General features: G+C 50.7%; 1 protein-coding gene and 1 long non-coding RNA gene across 6 annotated transcripts in view; one reads left to right on the top strand and one right to left on the bottom strand.

Annotated features, from left to right (window-relative positions):
• C10H10orf71 (chromosome 10 C10orf71 homolog) overlaps window positions 1-16,842 on the bottom strand; it is a 33,125-nt gene extending 16,283 nt beyond the window's left edge. For 2 of the 5 annotated variants that reach the window (XM_016918271.4, XM_016918265.4), the window contains exon 1: window positions 16,692-16,842. The gene's annotated coding sequence lies outside the window, so the exon portion shown is untranslated. Of the gene's footprint in view, window positions 1-14,391; window positions 14,488-14,556; window positions 14,700-16,691 lie in introns of those variants that run through there. The other 3 variants (XM_016918266.4, XM_016918268.4, XM_016918267.4) reach the window with 3 other exon arrangements.
• On the top strand, window positions 14,740-19,505 carry LOC107966689 (uncharacterized). The gene is made up of 2 exons (XR_001706601.3): window positions 14,740-15,037; window positions 17,072-19,505. It is a non-coding gene; the product is annotated as an uncharacterized LOC107966689 (long non-coding RNA).
• The last annotated feature ends 592 nt before the right edge of the window (window positions 19,506-20,097 follow it).

The raw sequence follows: 20,097 nt of genomic DNA, 5'->3' as shown, positions 1-20,097 counted from the left end.
GTCCACGCCTCCGCCCACCCACCAGGCAACTCGGTGCCCCTGTCTCACAGCCCTTCCAACCCACATGTTTAAAGCAGAGTCCATGAGCCTTCTGCAAGCCAGCTTTCTCCCTGGGGACCTCAGAAACCTGACGTCACCTTCGACTTCCTCCTCCTCCTCCCAGTGCCTTTCCCTTTGACATCCATTTCCTAGTTCCCATGAGTTTCATCTCTGAAGGTCTCTTCCTTACACACCAGTCTCCATCTCCACGGTCACTGTGTGGACCAAGCTGCTCTCTCAAATCCTTGGGCCACTGCAGCAGCCCATTCCTGCCCTGCACCAAGAGGCTGCTTTCAACACTCAAACTTGTTCATATCAACATTTTGCTTAGACTCTCTCGATGGCTTTCCAGTTTTAAGGAATGAAGATCAATCTCCTTAACACAGATCCTCTCTTTCCAAACACACCTTGCTCCATCTTTCCCCTCATGCTTGGCTTTCCAACCAACCTGGTCCTTGTCCAGCTTCATGCCACCCTACTTCCTGCCTCAGGGCCTCTGCTCATGGTGTTCCCTCTGCCTGGACTTTTTTACTTCCATCGTTTCATCATTACTGGGTTAACTCCAACATGTGCTTCAGAGCCCAGTTCACATGTCCCTTTGATGATGCAGCTTCTTCAGGCTATTCCAAGGCTGCCCGTTACATCCCTTTATCATGGGCTATACCCATCATTTTGCAGCACTTACCATAATTATAATTAAGCATTTAACTGGGTGATTTGTTGTTAAATGTTTGTCCCTCCTGCTAGCCTGAGTGTTTATTGGTGGCGGGGTCCATGTCTGTTTCTTTTTCATGCAGCATAGTGCACAGTGCAAGCAATATCTGTTAAATAAATGAGAAAACCCTTCCACCTGTCATGATATTACTCACACTTTTGACAGGCTTAGCAGAACTTATTTTATTGACAGTCAATTATAATCCTATAATCACAGAATTATCACAAATTTCATATTAGTGAATTTGAATCCAAGTGGATTTTATTTACTTTTTGATTCAAAACCCCTCAAATACGTAAAATTCCCCTCATGGTAAGAGATGGAAGCAGGTGGACGGGATTGTTCTTAGAGACTGTTGACAAGCTGGCTCCAGGGAAGTTGTCCCTCAGCAGCGTGGCATGTACTGTGTATGTCTGGATTGCGTTTCTATCAGGGGGAGATGAAAAGAGACTTCATCGTGACTTCACCATTTCCCCGTTGGTCTCTCACACTGCTCTCAGTGCTCTAAGTTGGGGAGTGGCTTTGATGCCTTCTGGAGGGCCAGCGTCCAGCAAACTTTTGTTGAGTACATTACCTGGGGCTCTGTTTACAGCCACAGTGTGAATGGTCATTAAGTGATGCGTTATCTAAATTATAGGGTCAGTGGATGAAATGCTGGCTTTGCCCTCTGCCTCCAGGCAATTGTGCAGGACTCAACAGCGCCATGTTCTGCAGACCTCCAGCACTTCCTCCACTGACCCAGGCCAAACTTGCATCAGATAGAGAAGGTTCTGCAAAACACCAGAGCACACTAGGGGAAACAGGATCCCTGGGCAGGAATTTTAAAATGGACTCTCCATTTGAGCCCCTGGAGAAGAGCGAAGGGTCTGCCATGCCCACTGTGAATATGTGCATGGGTGAACTGGTAGTGCCCTGTAGCCTTGGAGCCCTGAGAATTACACTCAAGGATGTGTATTTTCTTCTCCTTATTGTAGGGTCATCTTTTTGAATCAGACTACATCAAACAAACTCAATCTGAACATGTATCCCCATGAATCAGCTTTTCCTTGAGATAAGTACCGAAATACCCTTTGCACAGTCATTGCTAAATTCTAACTCTTCCAAAATGTTTTCTCACATGATGCTTTTTTTCCATGCCATGCCTCATGATGCTGTTATTATTGACTGGGATGTGCTGCTTTTTGCGGATACAATTCTCTCCCCCTCCTAATCCTTTACAAATGCCTATGCAGACCCTCGAGTCCCTCTTGGCAGGGGCGCTCTGCCTGCTCCCACACCCTCCTTCCTCCAGGCCTGTGGTGCCCTGTGCCAGGGAAGGGCAGGACCCATGTGTCCTGGACTAGATCCCTCAAGTAGTAGTCCCTCTTCCTGGAATGTCTCATCTGTCCTCAGCCACAACTGCTGACAACTTCCTCCTCTGTTCTGTTCCTCGTAGAATCTTTTCTTCCCTTTTTATCACTTACATTGCTTTATTCTTCCTTCACTGCGGTGAATCTATCTCTCCCACTAGACTTTGAGATCCTTGGTGTGAGGTCCCTGGCTTGGTTCATCTTTTACCTACAGGGTGCCTGGTGCACCCTGCTCACTGGGAAATGTTTTCAGCTCTGGTTGTTGAGTGTACTTCTTGGACCCTGGGATGTGATGACAGAGGTTTACTGCAGTGTGCAAAGGGACAGAGGTCCATGTTGCCCTTGTCTTCCTCTGGGCTCCTGGCTGGCAGCCAACCCAGGCCTGAGAAGGTCATGCAGTCCAACTTCCGCTGATCTATCCCAGACCCTCATGTGTCCCAGGTTGTAAGGATGGGAAGTGTAGGGGAGAAGACTCACAACTCCTACATGCCAAGCCCTATTGCAGGTGTCCCCCACATAACTGAGGAGCTTGTCAGGTCCACAGGACCAGAGCCCCACTGGGTGACGCTGGAGGTCCCAACTCAGGGACCACAATCACCCATGAGGAGAGACAAAGTGCCCTCAGAGGGAGGACCCAGATATTCCATGTCTCACAGCTGGTGAGTGACAGAGTGGGCTTGGGGCCGGGTCTTGGTGGTCCTGGGGACACTGCACAGAGGGAACAGTTGGTGGTCTGGCATGGTCGGGCTACTAGATTGAGCAAATTAAAAATACAGGACATTGAGTGAAATGTGAATTTCAAATAAACAATAAATACTTTTTTAGTGTAAGTGTATCCCACGCAATATGTGGGATACACTCATACTAACAAAATTATTCACTATCTGAAATTCAAATTCCACTGGACGACGACTTCCTCCTCCTCTTCTTCTTCTTCATCATCATCATCATCATCATCATCTGGCTATCTGAGGGTCTCACCAACTTTTAGCACTCAAAGTGGATCACAGTCAGAGGAAGCCAATGCAGTGAGTCAATACTGGGATGACACAGTGACAGTCACAGCTCATGTGTATGCATCACCCTGTAGTTCATGACACATTTCAGCATCCGTGATCTTGTTTGATTCTCATGACTCCTCTGAGGCAGGTTGAGTGGCCTTGTCACCATCTCCTAGGTTGAGAAACAAAGGCACAGAGAGGTGCAGGATGTTGCTCAGTGCCACACAGCATGTAAAGACAGGGAAGAACTGGGGATGAGTCAGCCTGGGCTCACCACCTTACCACCTTCTTCTTTCTCCAGGAGGAAACCCTGAACCTCTGGCCTGTGGATTCAGACTTCCTTAGGCGTGTCCTGGGAGGTGTTGCCAGCCCCGCTTATGGCTCATGGGCTGGAGTTCATGGGAGAATTGGTGTCTCTGGGGGAGAAAACGAGGGTTTCATTTCACTTTCACGTCATGTACTAAGGATCTTCTCAGCTGAGTTCTCCCAGACATCCACAGAAGTGAAACTTTTGATTGAGCCTGTAAACATGAGTCCTTCCTGTTTGGGGAGGGCTCTGGTGCTGCGGGAGGCTCAGGCAGCTGGGCTCTGCAGAGCTGGGGGCTCCCCTGCAGGCCCAAGGTGCACCCGTGAGCTGCTGAAGATATGTTCCATTTTCCTCCTCATCCCTGCCCATCTTTCCACAGGAAGCCATTGGGGTTTGCTTTGTTGCTGGGTTTGACCACTTGCCGGTAGTGTGGTTTTTGAGCCCAAGATCTTCGGGTGAATTTAATTACCTTAATTGAATGGTGCTTTCACTTCTTAGAGAAGGGGAAACAGGAAGACAGTGGAGATGGCAGGGGTTGGCTTTATCACACCCAGAAGGCTCTAACAAATTGGAATTGATTCCTCTTGCTCTTCTTTCTGGGTTGGTTTTCTGAGCCATCGACTCAGGCATGTCTGACGAGCAGTTCAGTGGAGTGAAGTGTGACAACTCCTCCCTGTCTATGCACAGCCTGGAGCCCTGCTCACAGATGGTCCTCCATCCACAGATGCACAGCACACACAGCCTCCACCACCCCACGCCACAGGGTGCCTTGCTGGTCAGTTTTGGGCCAAGCTCTCGACCTCTCTGTGCAATTCTAACAGCCCTCTTGCTTTAGAGGGGAATGTCCTTGTCTATGGTCTATGCTTTATGAGGAGAATGTCTTAGCTTGAACTAAAATATCATAGGCTAGGAGGCTTAAAATCGACATTTACTCCTCACAGTTCTGGAGGCTGGAAAGTCCAAGATCAAGGCACTGGCAGACCTGGTTTCTGGTGAGGGCCATCTTCCTGGATTGTAAATGGACACTTGCTTGTTGTATTCTCATACAGCAGAGAGAGAGACAGTGAGTGTGCACATGTATTAGCAAGCCCTTTTGTGTCTCTTCTTATAAGGGCACTGATCCTATCACAGGGGATCCACCCTCATGACCTAATTACTTCCCATAGGCCCCATCTCCTAATACCATTCCACTGGGGTAATCTCAGTGAATTTTGGAGCACACACATTCAGCCCATAGCAGCCAACAGTGAAATGGCAAAATTTACTTCCTCAGTTGAAGTCCTTCAGGTGAGGGCAGCAGACACGTGTTGAGTGTCTGTGAAGCAGCAGGTCGACCCCTGCACCTGCCCGTGCTCACTTATTCCTTGATAACACTTGGCATGATAGGCTCCCCTCATCATCTTACAGCTGATGAAACTGAGCTGTGACTGGCTAGGTCAATCGCTGGTCCCTTGCTTAAGGCCTGGGAGTGCTGAGCAGGGCCTCACCCAGTCCTCGGCCTCTGTGCCCTGCTCTCTGGCCCCAGGTTGATGCCTCCTCAGCATCTCCCATGTGGGGCTCGCTGTGTCTTTGTAACCCCTTTTACTTTTGGAAATCAGAAATTATAAGTTCATTTAGACTCCTAGAAGAAAGCGTAAGATCTCGTAAGCATGACTTGAAGCTTATTTATGTATTGATCCATTCAACAACTACTTATTGAACACCTGCTTCATGTCACCAGTTTTGGTGCTGGAGATATAGCCATGTGCAGGGCTGACCCGGGCCCTCTCCTCACGTAACTGGATGGATCCTGGGAAGTTACTGCTTTGTAAAAGCACAATTACCTCTGATTGCCTTAGATTGGTTTCCACTGGGCAGTGCCTCTTATGTGTGTAAAGCAGAGATTTGATATGCATAAGGGTCATTGTGCATCCAATCTGGCCATTTTGGCTCCACTAGCCTGATATTTGGCACATGGGAGAGGGGTGTCAGCCTGCAGCCTGGCCTGGCTTGACTGGACCCAAACTCAGGTTATAGACTGGGAAAGCCAAAGGCTCTCAAACTGACTCTGAGGCCACTGTGCCCTGGGAGAGAACAAGTTTGGCTTTGGCCAGCCCCAGGAACATGATGTGGTTGGGTGCCATGATGGCAGTGTTGGCCTGGTGGGAGTCTGAATCTTCTACAACCATATTACATGTGCAGGAGCCTCTAAATCTTGTAGCAGGTAGAAGTCCAGGATGCCCCAGGGGTTGTGGTTGAAGAAACCACCTTGCCTGGGCTTGTCAAACCCACAGAACTGGATGTGGGCAGGGGGTACCAGGGGCTGCTGCCCTCTGGGGAGACACTGGAGGAGTGATGCTTTCTCTGTGAGCTCAGCCCAGCCTGAAGCTGACTTCTGGCCTGGGTAGCCAGTCTGCCATGTCTGGATGGGTCATTCCCCAGAAGCTTCCAAGTGCTGCTCAGACCCAGGGCTGTGCCTACAGTTGAGGCCAGGGAACAAGGCACAGGGAAGGCCGGGCTTGGTCTAACCCAGGACATGAGGGTGACCAATACCTGGCATCACAGACCCAGGGAGGGACCCTTATGGCAGGAGAAATGAGAAGTCACAGGAGAAAAGAAGAGAGGAGGAGAATGGGGCTGGGTTCAAGCAGTCTCCCACAAACCTGTCCCCTCCTGGTTCCTGTTCCCTGATGACCAGGGCAGGCCAAGCGATGTTTAATAACCAGCTCTCTGGGGCAAAAAGCACTGGATTTGTAGCACTGGCTAATTTCTTGCTGCCTCCCTGATATCCCAGGCAGAGTTGGGACGAGGTGTGCTCAGTGGGCCTTGCAGGGTGCAGGGGGCTCTGGTGCACCTCTGCATCCCAGCAGGCTCTGGAGCTCGCACTGCTTAAACTTGGGTAGAGTCTCACTCCACAAAGGCTAACCTGCGAGCTGTCAGCAGCACCTCTTTGCACAGTTTCTGACCGCTTCTGGAGGTGGAGCATTATGGAGGATCACTCCTTGGAACTCCTGGTGGCCAGATGGGCTGGACTCAGCCAGACACCATCTCTGGTCAGTCCCTTCCACTAGGAAGGAGCTCAGGCCTGGCACTGCCAGCTGCTCCACGACACTCTCTCAGGTGTTCTCTGCAGACCTCAAGGGGCCCAGCCTCAGCAGCCAGATGCTCCCTAAGCAAAGAGCCCTTGGCTTCTCCTCGTGAGCTCAGAGGTGCCCTTGGCTTCTCCTGGCGAGCTCAGAGGTGCCCTTGGCGTCTCCTTGTGAGCTCAGAGGTGCTTTATAGGAGCAGCCATGCTGGCATCACAGGTAAAAGTAGGAGCAGGAAAGATCTGGAAGGGAGAGCATGTGATCCCAAACAACTCTGTTCACCCTGTCTTCCTCTCCCAGGGTTGGGTGAGTGCCAGTCCTGCTCCACTGCCCTGGAGGGGAGTTGCCTGAGAGGCAGAGATTTTGGGAGAAAGCAGGGTCAGCCTGACAGCCATGGTTCTGCTGCTCATCCTTCCTACCCTTGCACCTCCTTGTTGCACCCAACCCAAACTGCAGGGCCACCCCCACTGCCAGGCCAGCTGCTGGAGAAGGGACACATGGCTCCTTCAGGAGCTCTGGGGCCATGTGAATGGTGGGTCCCCCTGGGATCTGGGCACAGGTCCTCGTGCTGCTCTGTGCCCTTTAGCCATGGTTGCTGAGTACAACCGTGCTTGAGGGACATGGCATGTGAGAGCCTTTCTCATCTGCAAGTAAGTGGACCCCACGCCATGCACCTGGTACAGGTGCTCCCAATAGACTTTCTAAGTCCCCACATCACTGGCACTGCCCAAGTCTCTGGCCAAAATCACCCCTGGCTGAGAACTGCTGTTAGAGAATCAGGGAGGGAGCACTAGCCCAGCACCAGGCTCTTCCTGCCTTCACTCATTCCTGTATTCACTTGCTCTTCCCCTCCACATTTCCTAGGAACATCTTGCCCTGGATTCTGGAAATGGCAGGACCTGACATGAGAGTCATCAAATAGGCAGTACCAGCAGTGCGAAGAGCGGAGACCCAGCTCTAAAGTGCTGTTGTCATGGGTGTCACTTAACTGCTACACCTGGAAAAAAGGGATAATAAAAATCAGCCCGGCTGTGCCCGCCCCTGGGACTGCCCACTCCCAAGGTTGCTCCCCGTGCTGGACACAGGAATTTTCATGGAATCGGTCCCTGTGGCAGGCACTGCTTGAGAGTCTCTCGATGCTGGAGTCAGCCAAACCACCAGGTCCTGGATCCCCACCACAGCAGGGAGGACGCCTGGACTAGAAGGAGGTTCAGAAAGCCCTGACCATTGCAGCCCCGTGCCTCACCTGCCAGGTCGACAGGGAGCGAGTGAATGGCATACACATCCTCCTCTCCGTGTCTCCACAGAGCAGAGGTTTCTCCTCTACATGTAGTAAGAAATGCATTTACATCATGGCACAGAACATGCTTGGAGACATATGTATCATGGAAAACCAGACAAAGCAAAGCTTACCCTTCTTATATGTACTGCTCCATCCTAATCTAATCTATTCGTTCATTTAAAAAACCTCTTCACAACTTAGTGATTTCAGGACTCAGTAATGACTTATGATCTATAGTGATTTAAAAAAAACTCTCTGAGACCAGAAATTTTAGGCATCCCTAATTATGCCCAACTTACGGGTGCCCTGTTTCTGGTAATGCTAGATTTTCATCTGGATGGAGAATTGGAGACCCAAGGCCCAAACACAGTGACTGATCAGATTCACTTGGGGAGGGGAGGAGACCCCACCCCCTGGTGGCAGGTCCATGGGCTGGGCCTTGCCTTACTGCTCTAGCTTATGTTTCCAGTCTCCACACAGTGCCTATGCCTAGCATGGGGCCTTTTATTTGCTAAACAAGTGAGTGAATGAGTAGGTGAGAGAAATTTCTCTTATCCACTGAGTGGGTAATGAGCACCTGGTATAAAGGTACTTTATAACCTAGTATTATTAATATTTATTATTTAATTAGTATTCACAACAGCCTCATTACACAGGAGTTACTCTTGTTCTTTACAGAGGAGAAACGTGTGTAGCACAGAATTTAATACCTGGTGGTGTGGGGCTGGAACCTAGGGCTGCCAGAGAAGTGGTCCCTTTCACCTGTCTCTAGAGAGCCTCCTCTAGCAGCTTCTAGAATGCCAGCTACAGGTTAAAAGTCTCTGCTCAGCACCACACTGTGCCTTTGGGGACCCACCTGCCCCTGGCTACCTTGCAGCCTCCATGCTCCTGGTTCTTACCCACAGGTCTCCTTAGAGCTCATCTTGAGACCTATGGCCATAAGATGTCCTTCTATTCCCCATACCCCATGACACCTGGGATTCCATAGCATGGGGTGCAAAGAACTTGAAACCCTGCCCTGGCCCTTACTTACTGGGGCACATAACTCTCCAGTTAAGAGCTTCAGAATCAGACAGCTTTAGGACTTGCCACTTAACTTGTGTGAGCCTCAGTCTCACTTTGGTGACCTTGGGGCAAATGGAAAGGCAGACCCAGCAGCTTGATGCTTGTGGAAACCCCTTATGGATCAGGAAGTGGGTGGTGAAGGGACAACTGTAACCTATGACCAGATTCCACCTTGGAGAGCCTTGTCTAGACAGAAGCCCACTTGAGGGCTCCTGGAGGAAGAGACATTTGTTTTTGCTGGGATGGGGGTATCCCCTCAGGAACCATCCTTTCTCCAGCCCCTGGGAAGGGAGCCAGGCACTAAGGGGAGGGGAACCCCCTGAAAGCAGCCCTGGAGGGTGCCAGCCTTGGCAGAGAGAGGAGGTTCAGGCAGGACTCCTGAGAACTACGGGAGGGCAGGGTTTCTACAGAGTCCATCGCATCGTCTATAGACCAGGTTCTCCATATGTAAACTGGTGCCATGAGGTTGCGTGACACAGGCAGAGAAGCAGAGCTGGAAGAGCTGTCACCAAATGTTAGCCCCCTGGCAGTCCCAGGCACCCATCCTGTTGATGGTGCTCCTGCGACCTGTCCCTCACTCTGTATCTATGGCCTCACTCAGTGGGCGCAACAACTGGCAAATTGAATAGGGCTGACGGAAAAGGAATTTTAGGTGGAGAAATTGAAGGTCAGAGAGGTTAAGGAACTCACTTAAGGTCACACAGCCAGAGAGCAACAGAGCCAGGATTCAGGGCCAGGTCTCTCCAGAATGCAGAGAGTCAAGAGATGAGATGGTCTTCTATCTGCCACAGGTTTGTGCAGGGCGAGGAGTGGGTAGCAACCCCTCTCCTAGCAAATTCTCAGTTATCTCTCTCTGCACCTGGTCCCGCCAGGGAGCATTTGCTTTAGTAAAGCTAGAGGAGGCATCTGTAGGACCTGGCTCTCCTGCAGAGGTCATCTTCCCTGGCCTGGAAGCCACAAAGCTGTGTGCATCTGGGATAAGGAGAAGGGGACCGCACACAGAGCACCCCTGGGAATTCCTAAGCCTCCCACATAGGTCTGAAGCTGTGCCTGGCCTTCTCCTGTCTCTGCTGGAGGCTGGAAAGTAGCTGGTAGATGACTGCTGTCCTTTCTCCAACCAGCACAGCAGGGGTGAGGCGGCTCAGCCAGGGGAAGGAAAGGGGAGAACAGGCTCCTGCAGTGCAGTGTAAGGAGCTGACCAGCACCCAACTGCTTCATGGAATTCCTCATGGCAAGGAAAGCCATTCAGATGTGGCCAGCCTGGTTCTCCTTTTCAAATTTAAAGCTGAAAGATGCTCCTTTAACAACCATGTTTATTTCAACCTATGGCTGTGTTGATGTGAAAAACTTGGCTCCTTGGAGCATCTCCTGTTGTGTCTGAGAACAGCGCCAGCCCCTTGCCCCCCTTTCCCTTCTTAAGGAAGCATCCTCACGCTTTTCAGAATGCCCTGGGGGCTGGCTTAACAGTGCTTGATCCCGCTCAGGACTCAGGAGATCTGCTGGCCCTGAGACCGCACCTGGAGAAAGCTGATCTGGGTCTTGAGTGATGGGAGGTTGCCCCTGCTTCAGGGAGGATGTACTAACAAGTCATAGTCTCTTGGGCCACTCGGGTCTGATGCTTGTCAGTGGCTGTGGTTTGTGCCGTGTCTGCCCTTGTCCTGAGCCTGGTTCAGAGGTGGGAATATCATTTTCCCACTCAGGCTTGACCTCCCCCCCACCCCATGTGCTGAAGGTGCTCAGATCCATGACCTCTTCCGCCCAAGAGGGGAGGTGGTCACCATGTGTGGTCACTATGGGGTTGGGGTCAGTCCTGTATGGTGCCAGCTGCTCTCCCACTGAGTTGTGAGCATGAACCAGCTGAACTCTGAGGCACAGGACTTTCTCCTTGGTGACTCTGGAAGGTATAGGCCCAAGCTGGAGTTTAAGTGGGAAGAAAAAAATCTCTAAATAGGACAGTGGAGTGAGGAGAGCAGTTCTTGTATTTCTACCACGTGCTGGGAACTTTTCATACATTTGCTCAGTTAATGCTTACAGGACTAATGTGGGAGCTGTTATTATTCCCATTTTACAGAGGAGAAAGCTGAGGTCCAGGGGGCTTGCTGAGAAGTGTCAGGGCTGACCTATGAACCCAGATTTGCCTGTCCTGTTGCCCCTTCCGAGCCATAGGCTTCCAAGCGCAGTGTGGAATCCCTGAAGCACCCTGGGCAACTTCCCAAAGTCCTGAGGAGCTGGGGTGAAGCCTGTGCACCTCTCTAGGCATACTCAGCTTTCCTAAGGGAGGTTTTGATTCTAGTGATGGGATAGCCTCCTTTCTAGAGAATCTATTGGGAGCTCTGGGTATCAGGAGGCAGTGAGTACAAGACATGGGAGTTGCATTCAGATCACAAGCCCCTCATTCACTGTGCATCTTTGGGCAAGTTACTTAACCTCTTCAAGCCTCGGCGCCTGCCTCCGTGAGGGGGCTCACAAGACCTACCGTGCTGGATGGTTGAGAATGAGACCAGATACTCCAAAACTTTGCACACGGGAGGTCTGCAGCCAATGATTTCCACAGGGGAAATGGTGGGCAAACTGAGGGCAAGAAATGGCTTGCATCTAGTGGTTGTATCCCAGGGGGCCTGAGCTCTCACCCCTTGACCTCTGCAGTCTTCGGCTGATCTGCCTCTGAGGGTGGCAGACACAGCCAGGTGAGAGGATGAGCTGGTGGTGCTACTGTGGCCTGGCAACCCGGGACAGGGCAAGCCAAGGGGCAGCTCCAATGTGACCTGGCATGACCTGGCCCTCACAGGCAGGCTCAGTGGTGCCAGATCTGGAACCAACCTCCTGACACAGTGGGGAGTAGGGAGAGAGCCTCAGAAACTCCTTCAGAGGCTTCCCAAGCAAATTGGAGAGCCTCCCCTTCCCCCTGCCCTCCTCAAGCTTCAGGTGAAGGCTTTGAGGTGGGAGATATCCCAGATGAAATCCTTCCCTCCAGCCATCCTTGCAGGCCCTCAGCAGCTCAAGCCCAACTGGGAAGGGGGTTAGTAGTGAAAGAAGGGACTAACTGAGGCAAGGGAAGACAGCCCAGAGTGGTGTGGGCCAAAGGAGCCCCTGGGATTGGCCAAGCAGAGAATGGAGGATGCAAGGAAGGCCTGCCCATCTGCCATGTGTCATGGCCCAGAAGAACGTCCCTTTCCCCTTCATCTAAGACAGGGAGGTCCCTAAGTCTGGAGAGGAAGCTATTCATGGTTGATTGGTTGTTGGGATTTTCTTCCTGTCGGACTTTCCCCAGGCTGTCTGACCTGGGCTCAGAAGGGAATGCACTTTGCACTGAGCTGGCTTCAGTCTTTCCCCTGAGAACCCAGGTCAGCTGAGTTCTGCTCTTGCCTCCCCTTGACTTTAGGAGGCTGTGGATTAATCACACTGTATTCTTCCCACAGGCAGCCCCTTCCAGGGAATGTTCCAGAGTGATACCAATGACTTAAATTGGGGGTGACACATCTGAACATCAGCATGTGCTCTACATGCTCCATGTTTGGGTCTTGATAGGCCTCCACTGATCCCTTGTCCTTCCCGCTCTGTCCCATCCACTAACTCATGCCATGCAACCCTTGGAAACCAAGTAGAAACGAAGGGGTGTCTGAGATTTTTCCAATTAACTAAATGAAGCATATGATTGAGATAAAGACTATGGACTGGCTGGATTTTGTGAAATGAGGTTTAAACTCTCAAATGGAAATAAAACCAAAATCCACTCCAGCCTTGATGGGCCCTGTTGGGGAGCAGCAGCCCTGTGTGCCCCTGTAGCATGGCCTTCTCTCGAAGCCATTTGCTTCCCTCCAGTAACCCAGGGCATATGGAGTAAAATCCCAAGAGCCAATGAGGAAGACGGCCCAGTCCTGGTGCCACCAGCAGGCTTGGGTTCTTGAGATTTCTGGCAGAGACTGGAGGAATAGGGCTATTTCAAGACATGAGGCCTCCCCTCTTCAGTAAGGGTCTCCAGGGCTTCCTTAGGGTCAGGAAAAGAGAAAGACACTTACTTCTGTCCTGGCAAAAAGAAATCAAGGTGGGAGGATGCAAGGCCATCTCTGGCCCTCCTGTCTACTCTCAACAGCTTTCTCTCCCCAGGTTCCAGGAGACCTAAGCCCCTCTGCTCCAGGACACAGCATTCTACCAGCCCCCTTCTTACCCACCGCACACAGTTGTTCCCTTCCCAGTGAGCTTCTGGTCATCCAAGAGCAGACAAACTTGTTCCCAGAGACCCAGGGGCAGATGTGTGTTGGACTTGGGTCACCCGGGGAAGGCTATTTATAAATCACCCCGATAAGCACAATCTGCCCTGCTCGGCCCAGGCCACATGGACACGCTGTGTGTCTGGTGATTCTACTGCTAAACTAACCCTCCCAGCACCGTGACAGCAAACTGGACATTTCCTGTATCAGCCAGGCCTAAAAAGTGGGCCCTGGAAGGTGCAGGAGGCTCAGGAGCCAGCCAGCCACTGGTCCTGAAGGGTCTGGCTTACAAACTATTCTAACAGCAAGAACTTTCACTGCTTTTTTTTTTTTTTTTTTTTTTTGTATTAAATTGACCCATCTCAAGATGTGTTCTTGTAACACAGTGGTCAGCAAACTTTTTCTGTAAAGGGCCACATTGTAAGCGTTTTCAGTTTTGCAGGCCATATGGTCTCTGCTGATACAGTGTAGAAGCAGCCTTAGATAATATGCAAATGAATGAGCGTGGCTGTGTGCCAATAAAACTTTATTTACAAAACCAGGTGCTCAGACCACAGACCAGAGTTACCAGCCACTACTGCAAAGGGAACTCAAATGCTGGAAAACAGGACCTCATTTACTACACACATCTGTTTAATCTGCTCCCCAGGTTCCTATACTTATGGAGCTATCCGAAAGGCCTACACAATGATTCTTCTTAAGGCTATCTAGCTTTCCACACACATTGACCACTGCCGTTCTCAATGTTCAATTCTTCTCCACCAGAAAATAAAAGAGGTAATTTTAGACTCAGTCAAGCATACCCTGTGGGAGTCTGGTGGGGGCCCTCCCAGGGTGTGTAAGAACAGGCAGCCTGTGGCGGGCTTTGTTTTGGGGACACACATGCTCGCAGAGCCCACAGGCCAGAACGTCTCAGTCACCAGTTTTTCTCTTTGTTACAGCTGGTGTGACCCTGCCTGGCCCAGCGCTGGGGGAGCTAAGAAAGCCAGCCTCCCTCAGCCCTGAATGCTGAAAACCTGGGACCATGGGGTGCCCCCCATTTGACAGCGCAGTGGCCTGGGCACATCTGTTCACTCACTCAGCCATGTGGGAGCAGAGATCCCTGACAGATGACACCTAAGGACAAAGTCACACATGTACACGGTTCCGGGTACGTGGTCCCCGAGGCCCATCCAGCACACCAAGAACCTCAGCCCCAACACCAATGGGCTCCCGGCACACACATACCACCCTGCACAGCACCCTGGCACCGAACTACTTCCCCAGCACAGCATCGGCCCAGGGGGAACATCCCTTCCGCCATGAGCTTGAGCCTCCCTGCCCACGCTAAGGAGCCAGACAAGCGTCTGGGCTGTACCTTCCGCTCTCTGCGTGTCCAGCTGCTCAGGCCTCCTCGGGAATGGGAGAGAACCCCGGCTCTGCCCAGCAGCCAAGACTTCTTTCCTCTTTATCCAGGCCGCCCAAAGGTGATAGGAGAGTGGATTCAGGACCCAAGCCTCCTCTAGCTCACAAACCTACCCACCTGAGGAAGATCAGTGACCAGAAGCCGGCCAGACACGGGAAGTCCGCGAAGCTTACCTAAATAGAGACCCAGCCGGGGGAAACCAAATGGTGTTCTTGGTGGGGAAGAGGCAAACAGTCCGCACTGCAACACCCGCGTGGTGTCAAGTAACAGTCAGATTAAACAAACAGCCTCAGCTGCTATTTTTACTTCCAAATCAGCCACGAGTAACAGATCACTTGGGGAGTGAGAAATTGCTTGCCGCTTAGCCGGACCCTAACCACGATTCCAACTTCAATCCAGAATGATTGCTAAAGCTATTCCAGCACCTAGAGTCAAATAAAAATATCCCGAGGTGGGAAGGAAAACATTTGTTTAGGGAAACATTAAAAACAGGAGAGTGTGTGCCTTGGAGCCAGAGCCCGGAGCCCTGCTGATGTCCCGGGGCAGAAATAGCCCGTTTCATCATCGCCTCTGGACGACCGCCGCCCGCATTCCTCGAGTAAGGAGCCGTCCTCTGCTGTGCTTTTGGAGCAGAATAATATGCAGCTAGGGGAAGGCCAGGCTGGGTCTCAGGGTGAGAGTTACAGAAGGATATGAAATAATCGGGGAAGAGGCAAGGTAAGTGTCCACTTGGTGAGCTTGGCTACAGCAAGCCCAGTTGTTTGCAAAGTCCAAGCACCAGTGGACAAGTCCCGTTCTGCCAGGCTCTCCTCTCCACCTCTGGGAAGGGCTGGCCTCCCTTCAACCCTGAGGTGGGCTCATGCCTGTCTTCCCAATGGCTGCTTTCTGTCTCAGGCTGGGGTCACCTGCTCCCCAAACTGCCCGCAGATCCCCCAACTTTTTCCACTGGTTTTTCCTTGGCTTGTGCCATGCCAGCTCCCAGAGTGCCTTCCTTACTCTCCCAAGCTGGCCCTAGGATAGTCTGCTTGCTACCAGGATTTAATGCAAGAGTGGTTTTTTTCCCCCCTTTCTCTCCAAGGTTCTTTTTTATGCTTCCCTGACTGTGGCCTGAGAAAGCGGAGATGACTGGCCCCCGCTGGGTGTCCTGCTCTGTGCAGCCCTCAAAGCCTCTGCAAGTTTGCAGTGCGCTGTGTCTTTGGGTCTATTTGCAGACCGTCCCTTCTGCCCCTGTGGGCTCTTCAAGGGCAGCAACCTGTGTCCCAGCCCCAAGCTGGGGCCTGGCACCACCTCCAGCCTTGAACCGGCTGACAGCCAGGGCCACAGGGACCCAGGTCTATGTACTTTTGTCTAAACCAAGTCACAAAGAACAGCTCCTCCTTGCCCTGCAGACTAAGGTGTGAGATTCCAACCAGCAGGAGCATTCAGACCCGCCTCCTCCTGGGAGCCTCAAGACTTGCCTTTTGCCCTGAGAGCTTCAGAACCTCGCGGTGGGGATGATTACTTGCTGCTCCGCACTCAGAGATGCTTTGAGGGAGGCCCAAAGTGAACCCCTCAATTTTACCCACCCACCTCCCTACCTCCCCATTTGCCAAACAAACACATGCCAAAAGGTCAGATAAAAGCCATCAACTTGAGATGGGAGCCAACATTTAAAAAGTACACAGGATTTTGAGCCCTGGCTCCATTATTTCCTAGTCAGTTGACATGTCGCATACTTACCCTTCCTGAGCCTCAGTTTACCCATCTCTAAAGTGGAGAGAATGCCTGTGCTCTGTGGGATTCAGGGTCAGGGGAGCTCATGTACATGAATATGCTCGTCTATTGCAAAGCTTCCCAAAATTTTAGTCATTTATTTGTTATTTTTTGCCATGATTTTTGCTACACCTCAACCATCTGTATCAACATTTACTTACTGTTTTCCTTTAAAGAAAATTTAAATTGACTTGCTTTTTTTCTTGAACAGAAGAACTTTATGGAAAACAACAATACTTAATAGATCATGGATTTGATATATTTGTTAATTTCCCTCCCTCCCAGTACACATTGAAACAAATTTACAGTCAGTTCATATGTCATCTGTTTGACCCAAATCATTTTGTTCCAGATGTTAGAAAATGTTGCATTACTAAACCTCATTTTATGGAGGAGTTTGCTTTGGGGTGTGAGTAACATGAGCTGAAAGCTTCGGCAGGGCCCCTGGTCTTCCTAATTTGCTTTCCTCCCCTCCTTAGCACCTTCCTTCCCCAGCTTACTTTTCATTCTTCACAGGTGGAGAGCATGACCTCATGTCTTGTTTAGGATCCTAGAAACAGCAAGCTTTGCTCTGCAGCAGGAGCGAATGGTGTTTGCTTGAAGTGGCTGATTGAGGAAAGAGCACTGTGGGATGGCTGGGGAATGTTCCGGGGGCCGGGCACTGGCGGGTAGCTTTGTCAATGACATCAGCAGGAGGGGTAGGGAGAGAATAATAAAACACAGTTGACCCAGCAAGAGCCTGTCCTAGGAGCAGGCAGCCCTCAGAGCTTGGCTGGAGGCTCCATCCAGCAAGCCTGAGCATAGCTGACACCTGCAGAATCTAATTTCTCCTGGATGTCCCCCCACCTGCCCTGTGTAATAGACTCTATGTCTGTGCCAGTTACAGCGGGTATCCTGATGCAGACAATCCCCAGCCAGAAACACAGCCGCAGAACTGAGCCCAAGCTCCAGACCAAAAACTGAGCCCAAGCTCAGGGTCTGCATGGCCCAGAGCTGGCATCTGTCTGGGGGACTGGCCCAGGCAAAGTGACCACTGTCATCCAGTCCAGGAGCTGTGAGCTGCATGGAAAGAATGTGAATGAAGACACAACTCTAAATGTGGAACCATGGACGCTATGTGAGCCAGTGTGCTCCCTAGCCGTCCAGAAAAACAAGGCCCACTTGTACATTCTGCAAGAGCATAAATAAAGCTGTCCTCAGGCGGCGTGCTGTGGTGGCCCATCCTTGCAGTGGCTTCACTGGCTGCACCCCTCAGCAAGGCCTCTGGAACACTGTGAGGGCAGCACACCCACCCAACAGCGTGGGTAAAAAACGGTCTACCTATGGCCTTGCCGCACGTAGTGATGGCTAACTTAATTTTGCAGCAAATTTAATCTGCTCTGTATTGGTATTAATTAGAAATGTTCAAAAGCTGGTAATAAGGGCAGTGCAGAATGGGTCCTTCAGGCCAATTTCTGGTTCTGGGTATTTGAAGCTCATATCCCTGCAAATAACAGGAAGCCACTCACCTGATTCTTTTAACTTTGCGTCCTGGTTATATGTGACTTCCTGTCGGGGAACGTTTCTTCATTATCACCCAGCTTTCCTTTAGGAGTCATTTCTGTAAAGTTCTTCAGGACGGTGGTACATTTCCATGGCTTAATAATAATAATAGCAAGTGAAAATGCTAGCCAGCAAATATAGAATGCTTACTTTGTGTGCCACATGGTTCTAAGTCCTCACATCAATTAACCCACACCCTATACACCCCTGATCATAGGTCCCTGCATGATTTTTTCCCATCCCCATGAATCACTATCCATTGGGGAGCTAGGGAAGGATGAGACATGGAGAACTGATATTTCCTGAGCACTCATTATGTGCCAGGAAAACACTTTCTGTGCTTTGTTCCACAAAATACTCAGTCTCCCTGTACGATGGCAGCTAATGTTTCCTTTTTAAGGATGAGGAAACTGAGGCTTGCAGAGGTCCCAGGATGCCACAGCTAATAGCAGCACAGAAGATGCAGACGAGGGCTCATCTGCCCACCTATCCAGTTAGTACTCTCCCAGCCCAAGTGCAGGACACAGCCACCTGTTCTCCTTGCCTCTCCCTGCAGAGAGGGCAATGCCTGCAGGGCACCTCCTTAGCTACCGATTTGTTATGGGGATTCTGTGGCCACTGTGAGCACAGCACGAGTGTGTTTCCAAGCCTGATGGCAAGATGGTGCCTCACTGGAGGAGCCCTCACTTCAGGGGCTTAGGCCCAGCTGGGCTGGCTGCCTGCTGAGGGGCCTGAGCCGGAGGACCTCTCTTGCAGGAGCACTGGGTTGGTGGGGTGTTGCCTGCTAATGTGTAGCTCAGAGGGGCTAGAGTTATGGGGGCAGGGCCCTGTTTGTAGCTCAGAGCTTGAAAGAGCCCAGGTTGCCGAGGCCCCTTCTACAGGGCTGCCCTTCTCCCTATCTGACCAGCCTGGTGCTGGGATGGCGATAGTCACATTCAACTGAGGGTCACCCTGGCTGAGGCCTCTCCTCAAGGCTGTTCCTTTAGGATTCTTTGTTTAGGACTTTACGATGGAAGACTTAGACATAAGAAACAGAATCTGTGAAGGAAATCCAGTTTATTAAAGTGCTACCAAGTCTTACAACAAAGCCGTGGCAAGCAGCTGGGAGGTCGGCTTCCTGGTGGATCTGGGTGTAGTTGCTCATCTCTCCACACTCAGAGAGATCTGGAAGCCCAGCATTAAGAGGAGCTACTCCCTAGAGGACGGGTTGACAAACTTTTTCTGCAAAAGGCCAGATGGTAAATATTTTCAGCTTTGCAGGCCAATGGGTCTTTGTCAAAAGAGCTCAGTTAGGCCATGATAGCATGAAAGCAATTAGAGACACTCTACACAAACAGGAGTGACTAACACGGTAAATAAAACTTCAGTTTCAGAGTTTAAAAGAAGAAAGTTGATTTTCATACAATTCCATGTATTACAAATATTCTTATTTTGACATTTTCCCTCCAATTATTGAAGTGTGTACAACCACTCTTAGCTCACAGGGCTGTCCAGAACAGACAGCACAGGGATTTGGCTCATGGACAGTTTGCCGACCTCTGCCCTAGAGCCACTTTGTCCACTTGAGTGGCCACCAACCCTATGTGGCTAATGAGCGCTTGAAACATGGCTGGTCTGAACCAAGATGTTCTGTGAGTGTAAAATGCACACTGGATTTCCTTAGTACAAAGAAAACCTTGGAAAATATCTCAACAATATTCTGTATTGATTACATGTTGACATGACAATACCTTGGACATTCTGGGTTTAATAAAATATATTGTTAAAATTTACTTTCACAAGTTTCTACTTTTGGAATGTGGCTCTAGAAGATTTGAAATGACATATGTGGTGTGGGCTGTATTTCCACTGGACAGTGCTGGGCTCTGCTCCTGGTCACGGACCCTCACCCTCATTGCCTGGTATGTCCATTAGGCCAGACTCGACTTGGGATCAGGGCTGAGCTGCTCATGGCGAAAGAGTTTCAATTTCTCCACCGCAATTGCTCTGAGTTCAGTTGTTAAGCAGAAACTTTCTCAAGTGTATTCCTAGATCATGGGTATTGTTGTTCCCATTTGCTTCCACCATTGTTTCTAAAATTTATTGGGCCTTAAAATGAGACTTTAAGCGCATGAAGAAAAATATGGTGAGCATTGCCGTTTTCCAGGCACCTCCAGAAGCTGCATGCCGGGTTAGCGGTCTCATACACAGTGTGGATTGGATCTTCACAACCATTCTGGGAGGGAGGCATTCTTACCTCCATTTCCAGATGCAGAATGAGGTCAAAGAGGTGAAGTCCCTCACCCCAAATTACATACTTGGCAGCAGAGCTGGTGTCAAAGTCAGGGTTCCCTTTCTCCTCAGACCACTCTTTTCCCTGGTGCC

This window comes from Pan troglodytes, chromosome 8 (genome assembly GCF_028858775.2).
Source record: "Pan troglodytes isolate AG18354 chromosome 8, NHGRI_mPanTro3-v2.0_pri, whole genome shotgun sequence".
In the NCBI taxonomy this organism is placed as follows: domain Eukaryota; kingdom Metazoa; phylum Chordata; class Mammalia; order Primates; family Hominidae; genus Pan; species Pan troglodytes.
This window is presented reverse-complemented; position numbering and strand designations above follow the sequence as displayed.